The sequence below is a fragment of the Melozone crissalis genome, unplaced genomic scaffold (genome assembly GCF_028551555.1).
Source record: "Melozone crissalis strain CALT ecotype California unplaced genomic scaffold, PUWL_Pcris_2 ptg000026l_1, whole genome shotgun sequence".
Lineage (NCBI taxonomy): Eukaryota > Metazoa > Chordata > Aves > Passeriformes > Passerellidae > Melozone > Melozone crissalis.
Genome location: NW_026535804.1, coordinates 5,773,944 through 5,793,383, shown reverse-complemented (window position 1 = coordinate 5,793,383; position 19,440 = coordinate 5,773,944).

Genomic DNA, 19,440 nt, shown 5'->3' with positions numbered 1-19,440 from the left:
GCAGCAAAAGGGTTTTTTTTCCCTTCCCTTTGTCCATGCCAGATGAGTATTATTTACAGGAAACACTTTGTACAGCTTCAAGACTTGTTTAGAGAAGGAGTGTAGGGGAGGAGACAGCTAAAGGCAGAATGGAAATTAAAAAAGGTCACAGTAATGCTCCAGAAAATCCATAATTTCCTGGAGTGGGAGTGCTGCTATTCTGGGTGTGCTGAGGGACAAACTGCCTCCCTTTGGGACAGGCTTGGCCTCATGGGGCTGAGCCCAGAGCAGCTGCTGGGGACAGAGGGTCCCTGACACTGCCTGTTCCCTCAGCTTGTCCAGAGTCACGTCCCTGGTGGCCCTGCCAGGGAATCTGGGAACACTCCGGGAGCAGCCCCCGGGGCACGTTTGCTCCAGCCCTGATGTTATCCTGGGAAATGGGGATTGCCTGCAGCTTTGTGTGACAGGGACAGTAAACAAAGGAACAGGATGAGATCCCTGAGCCCTGTGGGGTGACTCAGTGCTGGGCTGTGAGTGCCTGGGCACGTGCAGAGAGGAGAACAGGCCTTGGAGCAGGACAAGCCAGGACAGGGGAGGTGGCAGGGGGCTGGTACAGGCTCTGGAGGCTCTCTTTTGCCTGAAGAAAAGGCTGAAAAAGAGCAAAAGTCACCCACCCTGGCTGGTGGGAGCCCTCAGCCTGGCCAGGTTGAGATGGGGGCCACCAGCACCTTGGCAAGGTCTTTGACCAAAGGTCACCAAGTCACCCTTTTCTCTCTGCATTTTCACTTCCATCATTCTCCCAAGACGACTTTCAATTAACTTTTAAACCTAAAAGCAAAATCTAGGAATGACTAGTTTGATGACTTTCAAACTTAAAAAGCAAAATCAGTAGGAACGAGGATAGAACGAGGATGGAACATTCTTTGCCAACATGGAATTGAATTTAAAGCATTGCAGTTGATGATGTCACCAGTCCAAGCCTAATTCTCCTCATCCTCTTTGCTTTGACTTTCAATTAACTTTCAAACTTAAAAGCAAAATCTATGAATATTTTAATCAGTAGGAACAAGGATGGAACATAATTTTTTGCCAGCATGGAATTTAATTTGATGATGTCATCAGTCCAAGCCTAATTCTCCTTGTCCTCTTTGCTTTGGGGAAGGTTTTCAAGCTCACTGATTTTCATTCTTCCAGTGATAGAAGTCGCATGTGCTGCAAGTGTCACCCACCCTGGCTGGTGAGAGCCCTCAGCCTGGCCAGGTTGAGATGGGGGCCCTGGAAAGGTCTTTGAGCAAAAGTCACCCTTTGCTCTCTGCATTTTCAACTTCCATCATTCTCCCAAGACGACTTTCAATTAACTTTCAAACTTAAAAAGCAAAATCTGGGTACATTTTAATCAGTAGGAAGGAGGATGGAACATTTTTTGCCAGCATGGAATTTAATTTGAAGCATTGCAGTTGATGATGTCACCAGCCCAAGCCTAATTCTCCTCGTCCTCTTTGCTTTGGGGAAGGTTTTCAAGCTCACTGATTTTCAGTGTTCCAGTGATAGAAGTCACGTGTGCTGCAGTGTCCTTATCTGAGGTCAGATGTTAGAAATCCTTAAATCCAGACCTTTCTGATGTGTGCTTGCAGCCCACTGTGCCTCATGCAGGGCTTTTTCCCCTCTGGTGTTCTGCCTTCACGTGTTTCAGAGCATGTTTTATAAAACTGGAGATAATGTTGAGAAATGTGAGTTTCACTTGTGCCCAAACTCTCTCAGAACCACCACACCATGGGGTTTTTTGCTTGTTTTTTTTTTTAATTTATTGATTTATTTTTGTTAGCAGGTAAGCTGTGACTCTCAGAGCTGTTATCCACTGCAGGACTGCCATTACTGCAGCTAATTACCCTCTGACATTCATTTCCATTCAGCTCCATCTGCATCTGTGAACACTTTCCCAAATTGCTGTTTGACAAGTGAGATGCCCCAGTTGTGGAGCCCCACATCTGAGGGCTGGGGAAGGCTCTTGGTGCTGTGGCTTGGGTGGTCTCCTCATCCTGCTTGGCAGCTGCAGCAAGAGGCTCTGAGTTATTTCCCCTGCTGGTTTTTTGTCAGATAAACCTCCCAGCAGTGATGTGAGATTCTCTGACAGCTGATTCCTGCAGTTAGGGCTGCGAGCAATGAGTTAATCTGGGCAAGGATGAGCTTCATCCATCTGGGGAGGTTTCAGAGCTTCCTCTGCTGTGCGAAGTCCTTCATGGAGCAGCCACTGTCCAGGAAATCATCACTATGATTTAAATACATCTCTTTTAAAGTGCATGTGGAGAGGAGGAGGTGTCTGTGGCTGTGTTTTGTGTGTTTGGTTTTGTTTTTAGAGCCCTGTGCTTGAGCTGTGATGGAGAGGGAATAGTAAAAAGATGTTTCATAATGTGCGTGGATTAATGTTCAGATCTTACTGAGCCTTTCATCTCCTTTGGGCCCTGAATACAAATGTGGGAATGGCGATGAGGCAGAAAAGGCTCCCATGGCAGTGTGCTGGGTGCTGATTACTGCAGGGTTTGCATTAAACCCTTTTAGAGGCTGCACCTCTTCCTTGGTGGATGGTTTTGGCAGGAGTTGTAACACAGGAGAAAGATCTGGAAGGTTGGTACAGGGCACACAACTCCTGCTGAGCCAGGAGCAAACCCTCACCTTAATCCTGGCTTAAAATAAGCAGTGTCCTCATTCCTAACCCTGTGGCAGGGTTTCGTTGTCCAGAGTCCCTCCAGATGATGCACAGGCTGCTGCTGGCAGGCACACAGGGCTCAGAAATGCTTCCCACAGCTCAGGTGTGCACAGGAGCCTGGGTCAGTGGGTGGGAAAGGATAAAAGACTTGCACAGGACAGCCCAGGGAGGTGGCAGGAGGTTATTGCAGGGAGTTAAGGAGGCTGGATGTTCTGTTTTTCCTGCAGGAAAGGCTGAAGAATGGCAAGTGTCACCCACCTCACCCAGCCTGGCTGGTGGGAGCTCTCAGCTGGCCAGGTCTGTGCTGGCAGAGCTGTCCCCAGGTGTCCAGCTGGAGCTGTGGCTTTTCTCCTCCCTCCTCACCCCCTCTCTGTGCTGCCTGGGGGTGCCCAAACAGGCCCTGCTCTCCCCAGGGCTGCTCACCCTCTCCTGCTTCCCACCTGGAGCTGCCCTTGTTTGGATTCCTGGGCGAGCAGGGGGTGCCAGGGTGGGTTTGTTTGTGCTTCTCTCTGAGCAAACACACACACAGGTGGCAGGTGGCACCTTGTCCCCTTGCAGAGGGCTCAGGGATCCACAGCAGAGCCCTGCCTTGTGCACACAGCCTGCAGGAGCTGCAGCCTTGCTGGGGCAGGATGTGCTCATTGACATCCTCATCAGGGGCATCACAGGGGCAGGTGCAGCTCTCTGCACTCTGGGGACAAGTGACAGCACTCGGGGAAATGGCTGGAGCTGAGTGAGGGTGTTGGGGAAGATGAAACAGGAAGGCCTTATCAATATGATTGCCTGGCAAAAAATTTTGAGAATATAGAAACTATAAGTGAGATTGAAATGAAAGCAAGCTTTGAGATTCCTCAGTTACTGAACAACTGGAAAACAATGGTGTGGCCAGCTGAAGGTGATCCCCTTTTGATGGAACAACACCCTCTGCTTGCAGACAGGCTCAAGGGTCAGAGCAGACCCTGCTGGCTTGGCAGAAGGGGCGCAAAGAGGAGTTTTTAGGGTTTAAAACTACTGCAAAGAATAGTTTCTAGGGTTTCCAAAGAGTAGTTATTAGGGTTAGCAGAAAAGGTCCAAAGAGTGGTCTTTAGGGTTTAAAATGTAACCCAGTATGGTAATGTAGTGATTCTTATAGGCTGTATGTAAATGCTATAGGATTTGTGTATTGTACTAGATTGGTTAGTGAGAATTAGAATATTCAACACAGAAGAAGATTTATGGTATTGTAATGGGAACCTTGATCTCTTACCCCTTTTACTCTCTTATGTTTTGCTCCCTTACCCTTTTACTCTCTCACTCTCTCATCCTCTCTCCCCCTCTCTTCTCTGGGGCCTGCTCTGAGCTGTGGCTGGCAGCTCCCAGCAGGGCCCTGCACCCAGGCCCTTTGCAATAAACCCCAAATTCCAGACCTGGCTGCAGAGATCTCTTGTCTCCATCTGTCCTGACTGTCCTACCCCCGTCACTCCTACATGAGGGCAGGTTTAGGTTGGCTATGAGGAACAGTTTTTCACCAAAAGGGTGGCTGAGCACTGAACAGGCTCCTCGGGGAGGAGGTCACAGCACTGAGCCTGTCTGAGCTCAAGGAGCATTTGGACAATGCTATCAGGGACATGGTGGGATTCTTGGCCCTCTGTGCAGGGCCAGGAGTTGGATTTGATGACCCTGATGGGTTATTTCCAACAACAATGTGCAAACAAACCCTTGGGCTGGGGCTCCTCTGCTGGCACCTGGAGCCTCTGTGTCCCCCTGGGGACAGGGCACAGCAGCAGGGTTGGCAAAGGGAACAGCTCTGATGGAAAGCATCTCCTGGTCTCATTTACAGCACTCTGACAGCCTCCCTCCCACCCCTCACCCTGCTGTCAGGTCCTTCCCACGTTTACAGGCACCTGCCTGGAGTTCCTGTCACCCTCAGCTCTTCCTCCAGCTGATGATGGCACAGCCTGGCAGTTCTGCCCACGTGGGATGAGGATCTCTAATAGGAACCTCCCACAACCACTGGCTTGAGTCTTTGTGCTTGTCCTTGCCTGGTCCCACTATGTCCTGTTTGAGTTTTTTACAGAATCACAGAACATGCTGAGTTGGAAATAATCCGTCAAAATCAGTGACTCCAACTGCTGGCCCTGCACAGGACACCCCAAGAATCCCACCATGTGAGAGCATTGTCCAAATGCTCCTTGAGCTCAGAGAGCCTCAGTGCTGTGAACAAGGTGCTCTGCTCTCCCTGAGGAGCCTGTTCAGTGCTCAGCCACCCTCTGAGTGAGACTGTTCCTCATATCCAACATAAACTTCCCCTGACTCAGCTCCAGCCATTTCCTTGAGTGCTGTCACTTGTCACAAGTGAAGAGATCTGTACTGATGCCTTGTGCAGGCTGACCTAGAACAGAGGCTGGACAGAGGTAAAGAATAAAGCAGGGACTTATGAAAAGGATCTCCTCAATGGATCCACCTTGGGCAGCACAAGAGCCCAGCCAGGGCTGCACCCAAGATGAACCAAAATGGTCCCAAAATGCACAACCGGGCACGGGATCTCTCACTCAGGCGATCAGTTCTGCTCCATTTGCATCTTGCAGTTCATTGTCCCATTCCAGCTTTAGCCCATCCAGTCCCACCCTGCTTGTTTTTCTCTCTCCAGCCCACGATGTTTGTGCTCTTGGGCTGAGATTTGGATCATTTGTCCTTGGTGCCCAGCTGGAGCAGGAATTGTTTTGTCTCCCTGCTCTGTGCACAGAGCTCACCATCCCCTCATGTGAAGCTCAGAACCACACACTAAAGCAGCACAGAACCTGAAAAATATAAAGACTAAAACCTGAGGTATCAGCACCTACCCACCTCCCCCTCATGAGGATGTTAATGACCACAGTGAGGTCTCCCCTCAACCTCCTCTCTTTGTTTGGTTGTTGTCTTTTTCCAGAGTATTTGCATTAATTTGAATTCTAATAATCTCCAACATTTCATCCTCACTTGGGATTGTCATCATCTTTACTGACCTCCCTTCCCATTTCTGGTGGGAAATGGATGGTGATCCTTAGGTCAAAACACAGCTGGGAAGTCAGACTTTGGATTAAAAGCTGCCTTGACACAGCCCCTAAGAACACCCTGGAAGCATCCAAGCCCTGTTACCTATAGATTATGGGCAAAATAAGACTATAAACCAAGCAGAGACCTCTGCTTTGGGGGCTTTACAGCCTCCTCTGCTTTTCAAATCATGTCATCATAATCTCTGCAAGATTAAGCACTGTTTCAGCTGCAGGGGTTTTTTAATTTCACTTTCTCATGGAATAAAGTGATGGTGACAGATGCCCAGGAGCCCTGGAGGTCAGTGCTTTGTTTAGACACAGGGAATTTAGGGACTGAAGGGTGACAGTGGCCCCTGGAGAGGGATGTAGATGCCACCTTCCCATGGAGCATGGGTTTGTGTGGCAGTGACATTCTCTGTGCCTGTAAACCTGGGCAGAGCCTACAGAGGGGCTCTGGGTTCCTCCAGGCCATCAAATAAATATAAATGGACAAATAGATAAATATTTATATATAGAAATATAAATTGATAAATAGAAGTGGATAAATGTGGCTTTTGCCTGGGAAACAGAGGAACATTTTGTCTCATTTGGTTTGTGTGGTCAGCCTGGGGCGCCATCAGGTGCTCTGGGCCCTGCTCCTTGCCAGGTGATGCAGATAACCCAAGTGCTTCCTATTCTGGCAGCTCATTCAGACATTGATCTCAGAGCTGAGGGAGATAATTTCCTCTATTACTGAGGACTGAGGCCTGGAAAAAAACAAGGGGGAATTTAATTTTGCCTGAGTTGAGCCATCTCAATGCATCTCTGAATCAGAGCTGGTCCCTGCAGCCTCTCTCCAGCAGATGATTCACCCTATTCTTCCTGCTGGAACCCTGGTCACTGGGAATTTCAGACTTTCTGTGCTGACACTGACCCCCAAGAGAACACTGCATTGACCTGAGGCTGTGGAGAAGCTTCCAAAATGGAATGACAGAACTGGGATTGTGGGTGTGGAGTTAAAATAAAAATGTGTAATATCACAGGGTGGAAAGCTTAGAGTTTAAGGGTTTAGAATATATTAAAATATACATAAAGCAAGATGGAGGTTTTAGGGCAGAGGCAGGTCCTTCTCCTTCTCCTTCTCCTTCTCCTTCTCCTTCTCCTTCTCCTTCTCCTTCTCCTTCTCCTTCTCCTTCTCCTTCACCTTTTCTCCTTCTCCTCCATGGGTTTGGGTGGTTTTGTGTATTTGGATAAAAGAGTCCCCATTGTGGGCCATGGGTGGTTGGTTATTGGGTTAAAAGTAAAAATAATTGAGGTGTCATTTCTAAATTGGACAGTTTATCCTTCAAAGGCCTTGTAAAGAGAGATGGGGCTCCATTTTCAGTTTGTTAGAGTGAAGTCCTGTAGAACTCACAGTTTGTGAGACTGTGACAGAGATAAGAACTAACATACATCTGAGTCCAAAGAAGAAATTCCATCTTGTGCATTCAATCCTGACCTTGGCAAAAACAGAACCAAAGATTCCACATCTTCCCCCTCCACCTGGGGCTGGAGATGACTCAGTGCTGCAGAGCCCAGCTCCTGGTGCCTGTGACTTCCAGGTTCTGCTGGAGTGAGGAGCCAAATCCTCTGGAGATTTCAGGTTATGATCCCATCCTTCCTTCAGGCGCTAAAGCAGGAGGCTGAAGGAAGGATCAAACCTGTGGTGGTTCTTTGGTGTGGCAGCAGCATCCCCTGCAGCTGGGGCTGCTGCCCTGGCCTGCTCAGGGCACAGCTGGCTGAGGAGCAGCTGGGCCATGCTAAGGACAGGCACTGTCACATATGTGATGTCGCAGACATGGCAAATGCTCTTCTCTGGCTCTGAGAATGCTCACAGAGAGGTGCTGCAGTGGAGAGGAAGAGGGCTGCCGACAGAAAGCTGGATGAAGCAACAGAGAAACATTTTCTGCTCATGATCTCAGCCTGTGGAGATAAGGCTGGAATTCTAACACCCCCCCAGAGCATCCTGCCTTGGCCCCGTGTCAGTCCTGCAGCTGGGGAGGGGAGGGAGTCCCTGCCTGGGTGATGCTCCTGCCAGGGGTACAAAAGGTGGTTTGGGCTGGAGGGATGTGGCAGTGCCATGGATCCCCTCTGGACAGGAGGTGCTGGAGTGCTCAGGCTGCAGGAGATGCTGTTTGTGAAAGGTCAGCTCCTGTAATGAACTCTGACCATGGTGTTGGGGCCACCAGAAGTGACCTGAGCCTGCAGACAGGGAAGGAGCTCCCAGGTGTGGCTGGCAGCAGGCTGTGCATGCCCCAGGGCATTGTGTGGTGCACTCCTTATGGCACAAGGTGCCTGTTCAGGAGCTCCACCTGATGCCTCAGGTTTTAGCTTTTATATTTTTCAGGTTCTGTGCTGCTTTAGTGTGTGGGTCTGAGCTTCACATGAGGGGATGGTGAGCTCTGTGCACAGGGCAGGGAGACAAAACAATTCCTGCTCCAGCTGGGCACCAAGGACAAATGATCCAAATCTCAGCCCCAAGAGCACAAACAACGTGGGCTGGAGAGAGAAAAACAAGCAGGGTGGGACTGGATGGGCTAAAGCTGGAATGGGACAATGAACTGCAAGATATAAATGGAGCAGAACTGATCACAGTGAGAGACCCCGGGAGCACTCGTGCATTTTGTGACCTTTTTGGTTCATTTTGGGTGCAGCCCTGGCTGGGCTCTTGTGCTGCCCATTGATGAGATCCTTTTCATAAATCCCTACTTTATTCTTTAGCTCTGTCCAGCCCCTGCTCTAGGTCAGGTTTCACAGGACATCACACCCTCTGGAATCCCTGCTTGGCGCAGCGCGGGGGCTCGGCAGTGCCAGGGTCAGTGCACCGGGGTTTGGGTCACTCAGGAATGGCAGCCAGTGCCTTTTTTGTGGCCAGGATTTGCATAGTGGAGACTGAGCATCTGGATTGTTGGGGTGAGTGACTGGGGGGGGTTCTGGATGGGGCCCAGGGCTCCACTGCCAGCTCCGTTACACCGAGCGCGCCACGTCCCATGGACAATGCTGCCTTTCACCCAACCCACAGAATGGGCTTTGTGCCTCCTGTGTGAGCCCTCTTTCTCTCCAGAAAGGCTTCCTCAGAGGCTGCAGGCACTGCTCCATGACTTGGGATGGTTTTCACCTGTGCCAGGAGTGATTTCACACTGCCTTTTGCCAGGCTGGGCTGGTTGGTGGTGCCAGGTGCTTTGCTCTTCCCTAGCTGGCAGCTGGAGAAGCCCATGAGGAGAAGGAGTTGCTTTGGGACGTCTTGGTACCTGGAGAGAGGTGTGTGCAATCATGGAGTAGCATCAAAAAGTGATTTTTATATCTGGGCTTTATTTAAATGAACCCATTGCTAATTTTCCTGCTGCTCTGCTCTAGAGCACGGCTTGGCAGAAAGGGAGGTGCTGGATCTAGAATTATTTTATTTCTAGAATCAAAAAGTATTCTGAGGTGGGACACACAATGTTCATCAAGTCCAACTCCTGGCCCTGCACAGGACAGCCCCAAAATCCCCCCTTGTGCCTGAGAGCATTGTCCAAACTCTTCTTGAGCTCTGGCTGGGTTGAGGCCATGACCATGCCCTGGGGAGCCTGGTTGTGCCCCACCACGCTCTGGATGGAAAATCTTTTCCTAATACCCAACCTATCCCTCCCCCGGCACAGTTTTTGCTGTTTTCTTGAGTCCTCTCACTGGTCACCAGACATAAAAGATCAGTGCCTGCCCATTGTCCCTTAAAGATTTTAAAGAACAAACCAACAGCATATTGGCACTTACATATTGATTCCATGTCTTATTTTTAAATGAAATTACTGCTTCTGTGCTGGGGATCTCTGATGGATTCTGGGCCATGGGGACTTCTGAGAACCTTTCATTAATTAAATGCCTTGAAATGTATAGAGAGAGTCTGGAGGGCAGAAGGGGAGCACACAAGAAATTTAATCTTGGGGTTGACTGGCCCCTCTCAGGCAGAGCTCTCTCTTCCATCTCCAAGTCAGAAAAACCAACCATGGTCCCAAAAGCAGCTACACGAGTGGCTTGAGGGTCATCCTGTAAGATCCAGATGGAATTGTACTGCAGTTTGTACAGGCACTTCTGCAAACTCCAGTGAAAGCTGATCTGCAGCATTAGGCACTCAAATATGTCCCAAGTTTGGCTGAGGTTCTCTTCCAACTTCCCTGCTGGGCCATTATTAAATATAATTGCATGATACAAGGAAAAACACCAAAGAATGTTATTAGTTTATGAGGCTGGGTTGCCTTGGCTACTTCTGAGGTAGAATTATTAGGAGAAAACCCTCAATTGTATGAGGCCAGGGCTTCATTGTAGTCTCAAATTGTAATTTCCCTTCTCTCCAGTTTAAGGACAGCGGACATTATCTCAGGAATCTATAGATAGTGTCTGAGTCATTCTTTAAAGTACAGCTAAAATGTAAAAACATTAAATAACATATCCCTGCAGCTCCTCTGACCAGGGGAAGTGTTTGACACCTCATTTTACGGGCAGGGAAGAGTATGTGGAGGAGGAAAATTACGTGCAGAGAGTCATGTTGGAGTCCGGATGGTGGCTGAGCAGTTCTGACTCCTCTGCTTGCAGCTGGCTTTGCCCCATGGCTGAGCTGGTCCTGCCACCTCAGCATCTGATCGTAGGAGCAGAGAATCAAGATGTGACTGGGCTTGGGGACAAAGATAAATATACATTTATGATGTGCCAAAGGAGAAACTGCCATTCTGAACTCAGGGTTTTTGTGCAGGGAGCTGCTGAACCTCAGTTGGGAGTTTGGGCTTTCTGACTTTCAGGCAATTCTGTGCAGCATCAGAGCAGCCCAGGGGCATCACGGTGTGAGCTGTGTGGTGCTCAGGGTGTGCTCAGGCTGCTGCTGCACTGGGGCTGCTCAGGTGGGAGGGCTCTGGCCATGTTTGCAGCCTGAAGCATATTTAGAATGTATTTATCTGTGTGCAGGGAAAAGTGGCCGTTGTCTGCTTGATTTGGTACTCCTCCAAGGTATCCTGTTCTCAGTGGAGTGGCCAGGCAGTTTGTGGATCTTGACCCTGAATTTTCATCTGAGTTTCTGGCTAGGAAGGGATTTGGTGACCATGGGCCCTTGGCTGCTCCTTTCCCTGGTGCTGGTTCCTTCACTTCTTGGGTTGCTGTTGTTAATTGCTGCCCCAAGATGTGCAGGATGTCTCTGCTTCAGCCCGTGCAACTGAAGAACGAGTCTGGACTCTTCACTTTTCAGTCTTGAGGTTGTTTATTAATTCTTATCTATAAAATTTTCTTTCTGCCCAGCCGAGATCTGCTCAGCAGGGCAGCCACAGGCACTCTGTGTTGTCCTTTTATACTACAAACTCTGTGTAACATATTTGCACTTAATTCCCAATACCTATCACCTGTGTTAGACAGTGCGCTTCTACTCTAAACCAATCCCAAAGTGCCAACATCACTGCAGAAAATGGAGAACAAGAAGAAGAATGAAGAAGGACTAGACATGCCCTGATTCCTCCATCTTGTCCCCATAACCCCCATACCAAAAATCCTAAAATCTACATTTTCACCCCGTGAATATCTTATTATTACACCATTCAAACCTGTGTGACTTTCACATCCCCATATAAAGCTGGCAACTCGCTGCAAGGATCAAAATCAAGCCACCAGGTGTTCCGGGCAGCATACCAGAGTCTCCAAGCCCCCCGATGGGGTCCTGGCAACTCTGGACACCCAGAGGGATGTGCTGAGTTCCCACATTCACCCAGGTGTCACGTGGCTGCAGTGGAGCAGCTCTCATGGGGCAGGAAGGAAAAGGACACTTTGGAGTGAAATTGGGACTTGCAGCTAAGGAAAATCCCAGGCTGAGCTTTTCCCTCTGCAGAGTCAGACCCTGCTCTCAGCCCCAAAGGCTGCCCTGCTTCTCCTGCAGCTCTCCCTGGGGCTGGGTGTTCCGAGGTGTCTGGGGCTGCTCTGGGTCTCCTGACCCCGTGGGTCACCCAGGCTCAGCAGAGCCCTTAACCCCTGCCCTTTGTGGCCTGCTGCCCTTCAGCCCATGAGCTGCTGCCTCTTTGTTCTGGCCTTGTCTCCTTTGCACGTCCCCACCCCTCTCTGGCAAAAATCAACATTTGCCTTGCAGAGCCTGGCCAACAGAAGGGGTCTGTATTCCATCCCGATGGCAGCCCCAGGCTTGCAGGGCTCCCTTGATAAATCCAGCGGTGTTTGTTGCCAGGGGGACCCTCTGAAACACAATTTTGGGAGTTTTGTGTGTGTGAAACGAGCAGGGAAGCTGTGAGCAGTCACTGGGGCTGAGAATAAAAATGTGATTGCATTGAGGTTGTAAGAAGATGGCAAGAAATTGATTTAAGCTCTAAGTAAGGATGACTTTTACATTTTATTTTGTTTTTATCTTGTTTTTAAGTCATCTAAGGATGACTTTTAAATTTTATTTTGTTTTTAACCTGAAGTACCACGTTGCTGCCTTGGGTGCTGGCACTGCACATGGTGCAGGAGCAGAGCAGAGGGGCAGGCACTGGGCTGGGGATTTACAGCAGGACTTGGCAGCATTGCAGGCCTGGGGGAGTAGGGAGCAGAGCTGTGGGGTGGCTCAGGAGTATTTGATCCATATGGAAATACCACACTGGAGTTTTAAAATTCCTTTCCCCTCCTTCAAATCTGCCCGTGGTTTTCTCCAGCTCATCCATGGCCACTGCCAGATGAACCTGAGGGAGTGAGGTGAGGGAAGCTGTGAATGTTGGGGGGTTTTGGAGGGTGAAGGATGAGCACTGATTATTTGTTTTTCCCTTGTTTCCATAGTGCTCTGAGTGCTAAGCCTCATCCCTTGTCCACTCAGGCTCTGGGGGACACTTGTGTTATTAATGTTAATTAACCAACACATTTCTAGCTTGCAGGAGCTCTTGTGGCAGCTGGTTAATGTAAGAGTTTGATGATTAAAGTGAGAGTTATTTCCTTCTTTAGCAAGGCTGCAGCTTGGATGGGTTCAGATGCTTTCCCTCCTTCCCTTCTCTGCTGGGATGCTGCGGGTTCTGCAAATGGGACCAGGTCCAAGCTGCTCTTGCCATGACTTTAAAAGCTCAAAACCCCCTCATTTAGTGAAAATGCCACGAGGTACCTGTTAATTGAGTTCCAGTTCTTGGGTCTTGCTTCTCTCTCTTGGATTTTGACAGATAAGGACTGTGAGCAAGCGAGGAGTGTGGTGAAGACAGAGAAAGTTTAGAGGGACAAGATCTCTCTGGAAGTCTGGTCAGCATCAGCAGTGAACTTGGAGGGATTTTAGACTTGATGGTGGTTACCAGGTCCATCTCCAACCAGCAGAGTTTCAGGAGAGCCATTTTCATTCCCACACAAACCATTTTCCCTTTCCTCCTGCTGCTGAGTAAAAGCATCCCCTAAGCCAGCAGAGCTGACAGCACATATAAAAGACCCATTTTTGCAGTCTCTTTCCAATTTGTGTGGACATTGGTGGTGTGAATATTCATCTGCACAAGTCATCTGTTGTGGTGACGTGGCACCTTCGCCACTGCCCGGATTACTGGAACTCTCCAACCAGAAGGATCACAGATGATGACTAACACACTTTATTTTCTATGAAAAACTGCTTGTGCTAATTTTTTTTTAGTGCTTTCATGATTGTCCAGCCTATCTCTGAATGAGTATCAGCTGTGAGGAATTTGTGGTCAGTAAAGAACAGATGATCAGGAGGGGTGGTGAAATGATCTTGTTATTTCTATGGAGTGAATATCTGAGGACTGAGCTTACTCACCTCAGAATAAACTCATGGGGAGAAGGGAGAGTCTCTGTATTGTTTGAAGGCCATTTTAGCTCTTGAACAACTTGCCAAAGCACTTGAAATCCCTCCAATGTTTAAGTCTTGACACTGAAATTGGATTTCTCCAAAAAGCCAAGACTTACTTCAATCACAAGCTTGAATCCACTCTGACCAGACAGAAGTGTGTGCTCTGGGGTTTGTGGGTCAGCCAAGGCAATTTTCTGGCCTTAGGCTTTATGGATGCAAAAATTGATTTCCTGAGAATTTCTGCAGTTTAGTTTGAGTTAGCAATTTGAATCAGAGCCTACATTTGAGCCAAGTTTCAAGTGCTACGTCCCCTGTCACCTGGTTCTTCTACCTGACAGCTCCTTGCTGTGGCCAGAGCACTGCTGGCCCTGGGAAGCCTTTCTAACCCTGCGAAAACTGAGGCCTGAGTTCTTGCTGCCTCTTATCATCAGCACAAGCTTTTGGAACATTTTTTTAGTGTTAGAATTCTTTTGGCACCTGTTAAAGTGTTGTGGTAGGAATAGATGCATCCTGCTAATGCCAGTTTTCCTGTGGTTTCCATTTGAAGGTGGTTTCCTTGAGGGTGATTTTGACTCAGGCTGGGTTCTTTTTAAGTGTGAACTCATGGCTCTGTGTGCTGGTGAGCAGGGCTGTGGGGCTCCAGCTCCCATGGGTGGTGTTTTAGGCTGTCTGTGCTCAGCCTTGGACCTGGACACAGCTTGTTGGTACATCTAGGCTGTGTTGGAGGAGGTAGTGGAGCAGTTCTGAGTCTGCAATCAATGCCCTTTGGCCACAGCGTCCATCCCTCCATCTCTCCAGCATCCTTCTCTCCATCCCTCCAATATCCCTCCCTCCATCTCTCCAGCATCCCTCCCTCCGTCCCTCCAGCATCCCTCCTCCATCCATCCATCCATCCATCCATCCCTCCTCCATCCCTCCCTCCATCTCTCCAGCATCCCCACCCCACCAGAATCTCTCCATCCTGGTGAAATCTCCCTTTGCTGCCAGAGATATTTGATCCAGAATGAAACCATGCACTAGGGTTGAAGGTTTTTTCTTTTATTTTTCTAGCTGTGCTCAGCTCCTTTGTAAAGAGTTTCTGTTACACAGAATCTGGAAAAGTGTCTTTTATTCTTCAGTGCATGTTTCTGATTAGTATTGGAAATGAACGTGAATTTTTTCCCCTTATTTTTTTTTTCAAACTGTATTCCTTTTGAGGTTAATGTTGCAAGTGGATTTCAAGCTAATGGAAGAGAAGCTGTAATTGTGTGGTTTGCTGGACTCAGAGCCATAGAGATTCTTTTTCCTTTGCTGATCTGCACCCAGATGTCCCTCCCTTGCAGCCCCCTGTGTCCCAGCTGTCTGCAGTGACCCCTCCATGTGCAGACTGTGCCTCCAGAGATGTCCTCTGTCAGCATTGCAGCTCTGCAGCATTGGAGGAGCCATGGAGGATCAACCCATGGGTGGGATTTCCTCCTGTTAACAGCTCCAGGTCTTCTGCAGTCACTCTTTTTTATCCCTGGAGGTTTTAGAGCCTGTCTGGGTGAGCTGCAGCTGTCAGTGAGGGTAATTCCCTGCCCACTCTCTGGCTGGTACCATGCCATCTGTACAACGAGAGGGATTGCACACCCTGAGAGGTCTGGGAGTGTTGGGATGGATCTGCACAATGGACAAAGAGCGGAGAACCCTGTCCCAGCAGTGTGCACTGGTACCTGGGCAGGGCAGTGACACCCTTGCTGTCCTCTATGTGCTCTTAGATGACACAGGAGGGATGGCAGAGGGCAGGATGGGCTGGAGGAGGTGGGGCTGGGTGTGTGCAGTGCACAGGGATGCAGGTCCTGCCTTGGGGGGAGTCAGCCCTGCCAGCCTGTGCTCTAAACTGTCGCAGACATCTTTTTATGAAAAATATTTTTTTTTGGATTTTTATTCCTGAGAGGCTGAGAGGTCTCAGGAACAAAATGTAAACAATGGTTTTCTGCTGCTGTGGAATGCAACAGGTGCGTCTGTGATTGGTCTCATGTGGTTGTTTCTAATTAATGGCCAATCACAGACAGCTGGCTTGGGCAGAGATTTGGAGACAGCTGCCTTTGTTATCATTCTTTTTTTTTTTCTATTCTTAGCTTAGCTAGCTTTTTGATGAAACTTTTTTTTCTATTTTTTTTAGTATTGTTTTAATGTAACATATATCATAAAATAATAAATTAAGCTTTCTGGAACATGGAGTCAAATCTTTGTCTCTTCTCTCAATCTAAGACCCCTGTGAACACCGTCACACTAAACCTGCTGTTGATGTGTAGGGTTGTTCTGCAGAGGTTGTTCAACCTCTGAAGGGTTGTTCTGCTGAGTAGCCCCTGTTGGAACCCAGAATATCCCTCTGGATATCCAGAGTTGCTGGGCCCCTGCTGAGGGGCTCAGAAACCCTGAAAAACAGCTCATAACACCTGTGGGTTTGATTATGACCTGTGGAGCAAATTACCAGCTTTGTATGAGGACCTGAAAGTCACAGAAGTTTAAATAATGTAATAATAAAATTATCACTGGGTGAAAAGATAGATTTTGGGATTTTTAGAATGGGGGTTTTGGGGACAAGACGGAGGGATCTGGGCGTGTTCAGTCCTTCTTCTTCTTCTTCTTCTTCTTGGCCTCCATCTTCTGCTGTGATGTTGGCACTTTGGGTTTGGTTTGGAATAGAAGTTCACTGTCTAACATAGGTGATAGGTATTGGAAAGTAATTGTAAATATGTTGTACATAGTTTGTAGTATAAAAAGACAACACTGCCCTGAGGGTGGTCAGAGTGCCTGTGGCTGCCCTGGTGAGCAGACCTCGGCTGGGCAGGGAGAAAAACTTTATAGATAAGATACAATAAACAACTTTAAGAATGAAAACTGAAGAACTCCAGCTCGTTCTTCGGACATATGGGCTGAAACAGAGACTTTTCACAAATCTCGGGGCTGCATTAACAACTAAACTCCTGAGAAGTCCTCAGCACCCCAGATGCTGGAACCATCCCGAGGTGGCTCCATGATTTTCCTGGAGCTGTACACTCCAGGAAGCCAGGAGGAGCATGGATATGTCCAGAGCAGCTCTGTTCTTGGATGGAGACATCTCCAGTGCTGTGCTGGTGCAGAAGGAAGCTGAATTATCTGATCCCAGGCCCTGCAGTCAATACATGCAACAGAAGCAAGGGTCACACTGCCTGCTCACATGAGCTGGTGCCTCTTTGCTGACTCCAGCACAGTGTGGGATGGCTCCTGCTGGTTTGGCCCATCCCTTTCCATCACCACCTTTGCTTGGCTTGGGTTCTTTTGTTTGTTTGGTTTGGGTTTTTACTGGGCTGTGTAGAGAGAGCGAGTTCCTGAGCTGCATCCCCCATTGTTTGTCCTCTCTGCATGGGTTCTGTTGATAATGGGAACTGCTCGCTTGTCCTTTTGGCTTTTATATCAGCATGGATGGGTTACAGTGAGGAGAAAATCAATTTCACATGGGCTCTGTTCACTGGTACATCTATGATGGGTTTTCTCCTTGAGCCAGGTCTATGAGCTCTCAGAGAACCCATCATACCTGAGATAGCCCAGCTACCCCAAATGGCACCCATTTTGGGTGCTGCTGCCTTTCTGCTGGGCCATATGGCCCCAGCCCATGGATCTGGAGGGAATTAGTCATTGATTATAAAATGGGAAAAAAACTTGCTCAGAGTGAGCCAAGGTGGGGCTGAGCTGGGCTTTGTCCTGCTGAGGCACATCCTCAGCACTGAACAAGCCATGCTTGGCCTGACTGATTTTTAACTGTTGGGTTCTTCCATTCTGGGTTCCTCCTGGTGGGAACAAGGAGGAGAATCCCCAATTTCAGCTAAATAAAGCAGATAGCACTGTGGTTCTTAGTGCAGTGTGCTCTAGTGCCTTTCCAGCGTGGCTTTGGGGCGTTTGCACAGCGCTGAGGGTGGCTCACAGACACTCTGTCTGCACTGGAAATGTTTCATTTTCATTTACAGCTCCAACCTGGGGCTCAAACTGCTGCTCCCAGGCTATAAATAGAGGTAACCCCAGAACAGGCTCAGCAGCTGATGCTCTCTGCTCCTGCCCCCTCCCTGGCTTCTTGGCAGTGTGTTCACAGCAGCATATTTTTAGCTGTTGCTTTCTCCTTATTTATTCTATTTTTTTGCCAAGCTGCCAGTTTTCCCTGCTGTTTATCTGCTTTCCAGGACTGTGTCTGGATCCTCCCTCTGGAGGGGCAGTGGGGCATCACAGATAGCAAGCTTGGCTCAGACTCTGCAGCCCTTCCTCCTCTATCTATATTTTCTGCTAAGGTATTGGGCTGCCTGGATGAATTTTGTGTTTACTCCTCGTTTTCCCTTTGTCTGAGAGAGGATAAACAGCATTATTATGTATTATTAATGTTGTTAACAGGCAGTGAAGCAACAGCTGTCAGAAAAACCTCCTCTAATGCTGCCTCCAACACAAAACAAATCAACTTATCTCATTGAGAAAAGGGTGAGAATGGTAATTCCAGCTCCCCAGAGCAAACCTGGCAGTCAGGGCACACAAACAAACCCTCAGAAAGGATAAAAGCCACAGGCTCAGCCAGGGCATGGATGCTCCAAGTCCTGTGTGTGTTTTTCCACTGCTGAAGTGGTTGCTGAAGGGAATAAAGCTGATTTCCTCGATGTGATCCTGTCCAAGCTTGTGAGCTCCTCGTTCAGCTTCCGTCCTCCCCGCCGCAGACTGAATGAGCCTTTGAACATGAAAGGCTGCTCTAACCAGCTCAGCATGGCTGCACATCTGCATTCCTCAGCCTGCCACCCATCAGGGCTGCTTTGCTCTGCTTTTTGAGCCGTTCTAAAAGCTGCATTTCAGCACTGCACCTTGCCTGCACACAGGGAACTCAGAGGTGATGTGTCTGTACAGAGCAGAGCTGGGATGTCACTGCTCTTGCAGCCTGGCTCAAGAAAAGCTGTATAAAAATCTGTTCAGCAAATGAAATCGGGCTTTTCATTCTTGCTAGAGTCCAAAAAACCAGTGAGCATTTAGAGAGGAAAATATAATTTAAATAGTGCACACAGGGAACCCAGAGGTGTTGTCTCTTTGCACAGAGCAAAGCTGGGATGTGACTGCTCTTGCAGCCTGGCTCAAGGAAAGTTGTTTAAAAATCTATTTTAGCTAATGAAATCGGGTTTTTCATTTTTGCTAGAGTCCTAAAAACCAGTAGGCATTTAGAGAGGAAAAACTAATTTAAATAGTGCACACAGGGAACTCAGAGGTGATGTGTCTGCACAGAGCAGAGCTGAGATGTGACTGCTCTTGCACCCTGGCTCAAGAAGAGCTGTTTAAAAATCTGTTCAGCGAATGAAATAAGGCTTTTCATTCTTTCTAGAGTCCCAAAACCCAGTAGGAATTTAGAGAGGAGAAAATAATTTAAATAGTGCACACAGGGAACTCAGAGGTGTTGTCTCTGCACAGAGCAGAGCTGGGATGGGACTGCTTTTGCAGCCTGGCTCAAGAGGAGCTGTTTAAAAATCTGTTCAGCTGTTTAAAAATGTTCCTCTGTTCAGCAGAGGAAATAGGGCTTTGCATTCTTGCTAGAGTCCAAAAAAGCAGTAAGCATTTAGAGAGGAGAAAAGAATTAAGAAAAAAAGATTCAGGGACTGGGTTTAATAGCAAAAATATGTTCAAAATTTAAAATGCACAAGTTCCCAGAAGCTCCAGCCCTTGTCCTGCTGTCAGTGATGGAAAGTGGGGCTGGCTGAAGGGTGTAGCACCCATCTGCCCAGCTGCAGTGCAGGTAAAGCTCCTGAGCAGACAGGCTGGGTGTTCCTGTGTGGGGGTGCACAGTCCTGGCTCTGTTTTTGGCTCCTTTTGGGCAGAAAAGGGCCCTTTCTGAGCAGGGGGATGGCTCTGGGTGGGGCTGCCCATGGGTTCTCCTGTGTCACCCTCTCCCAGGAGCAGCCCTGTGGTTCAACCACATCACG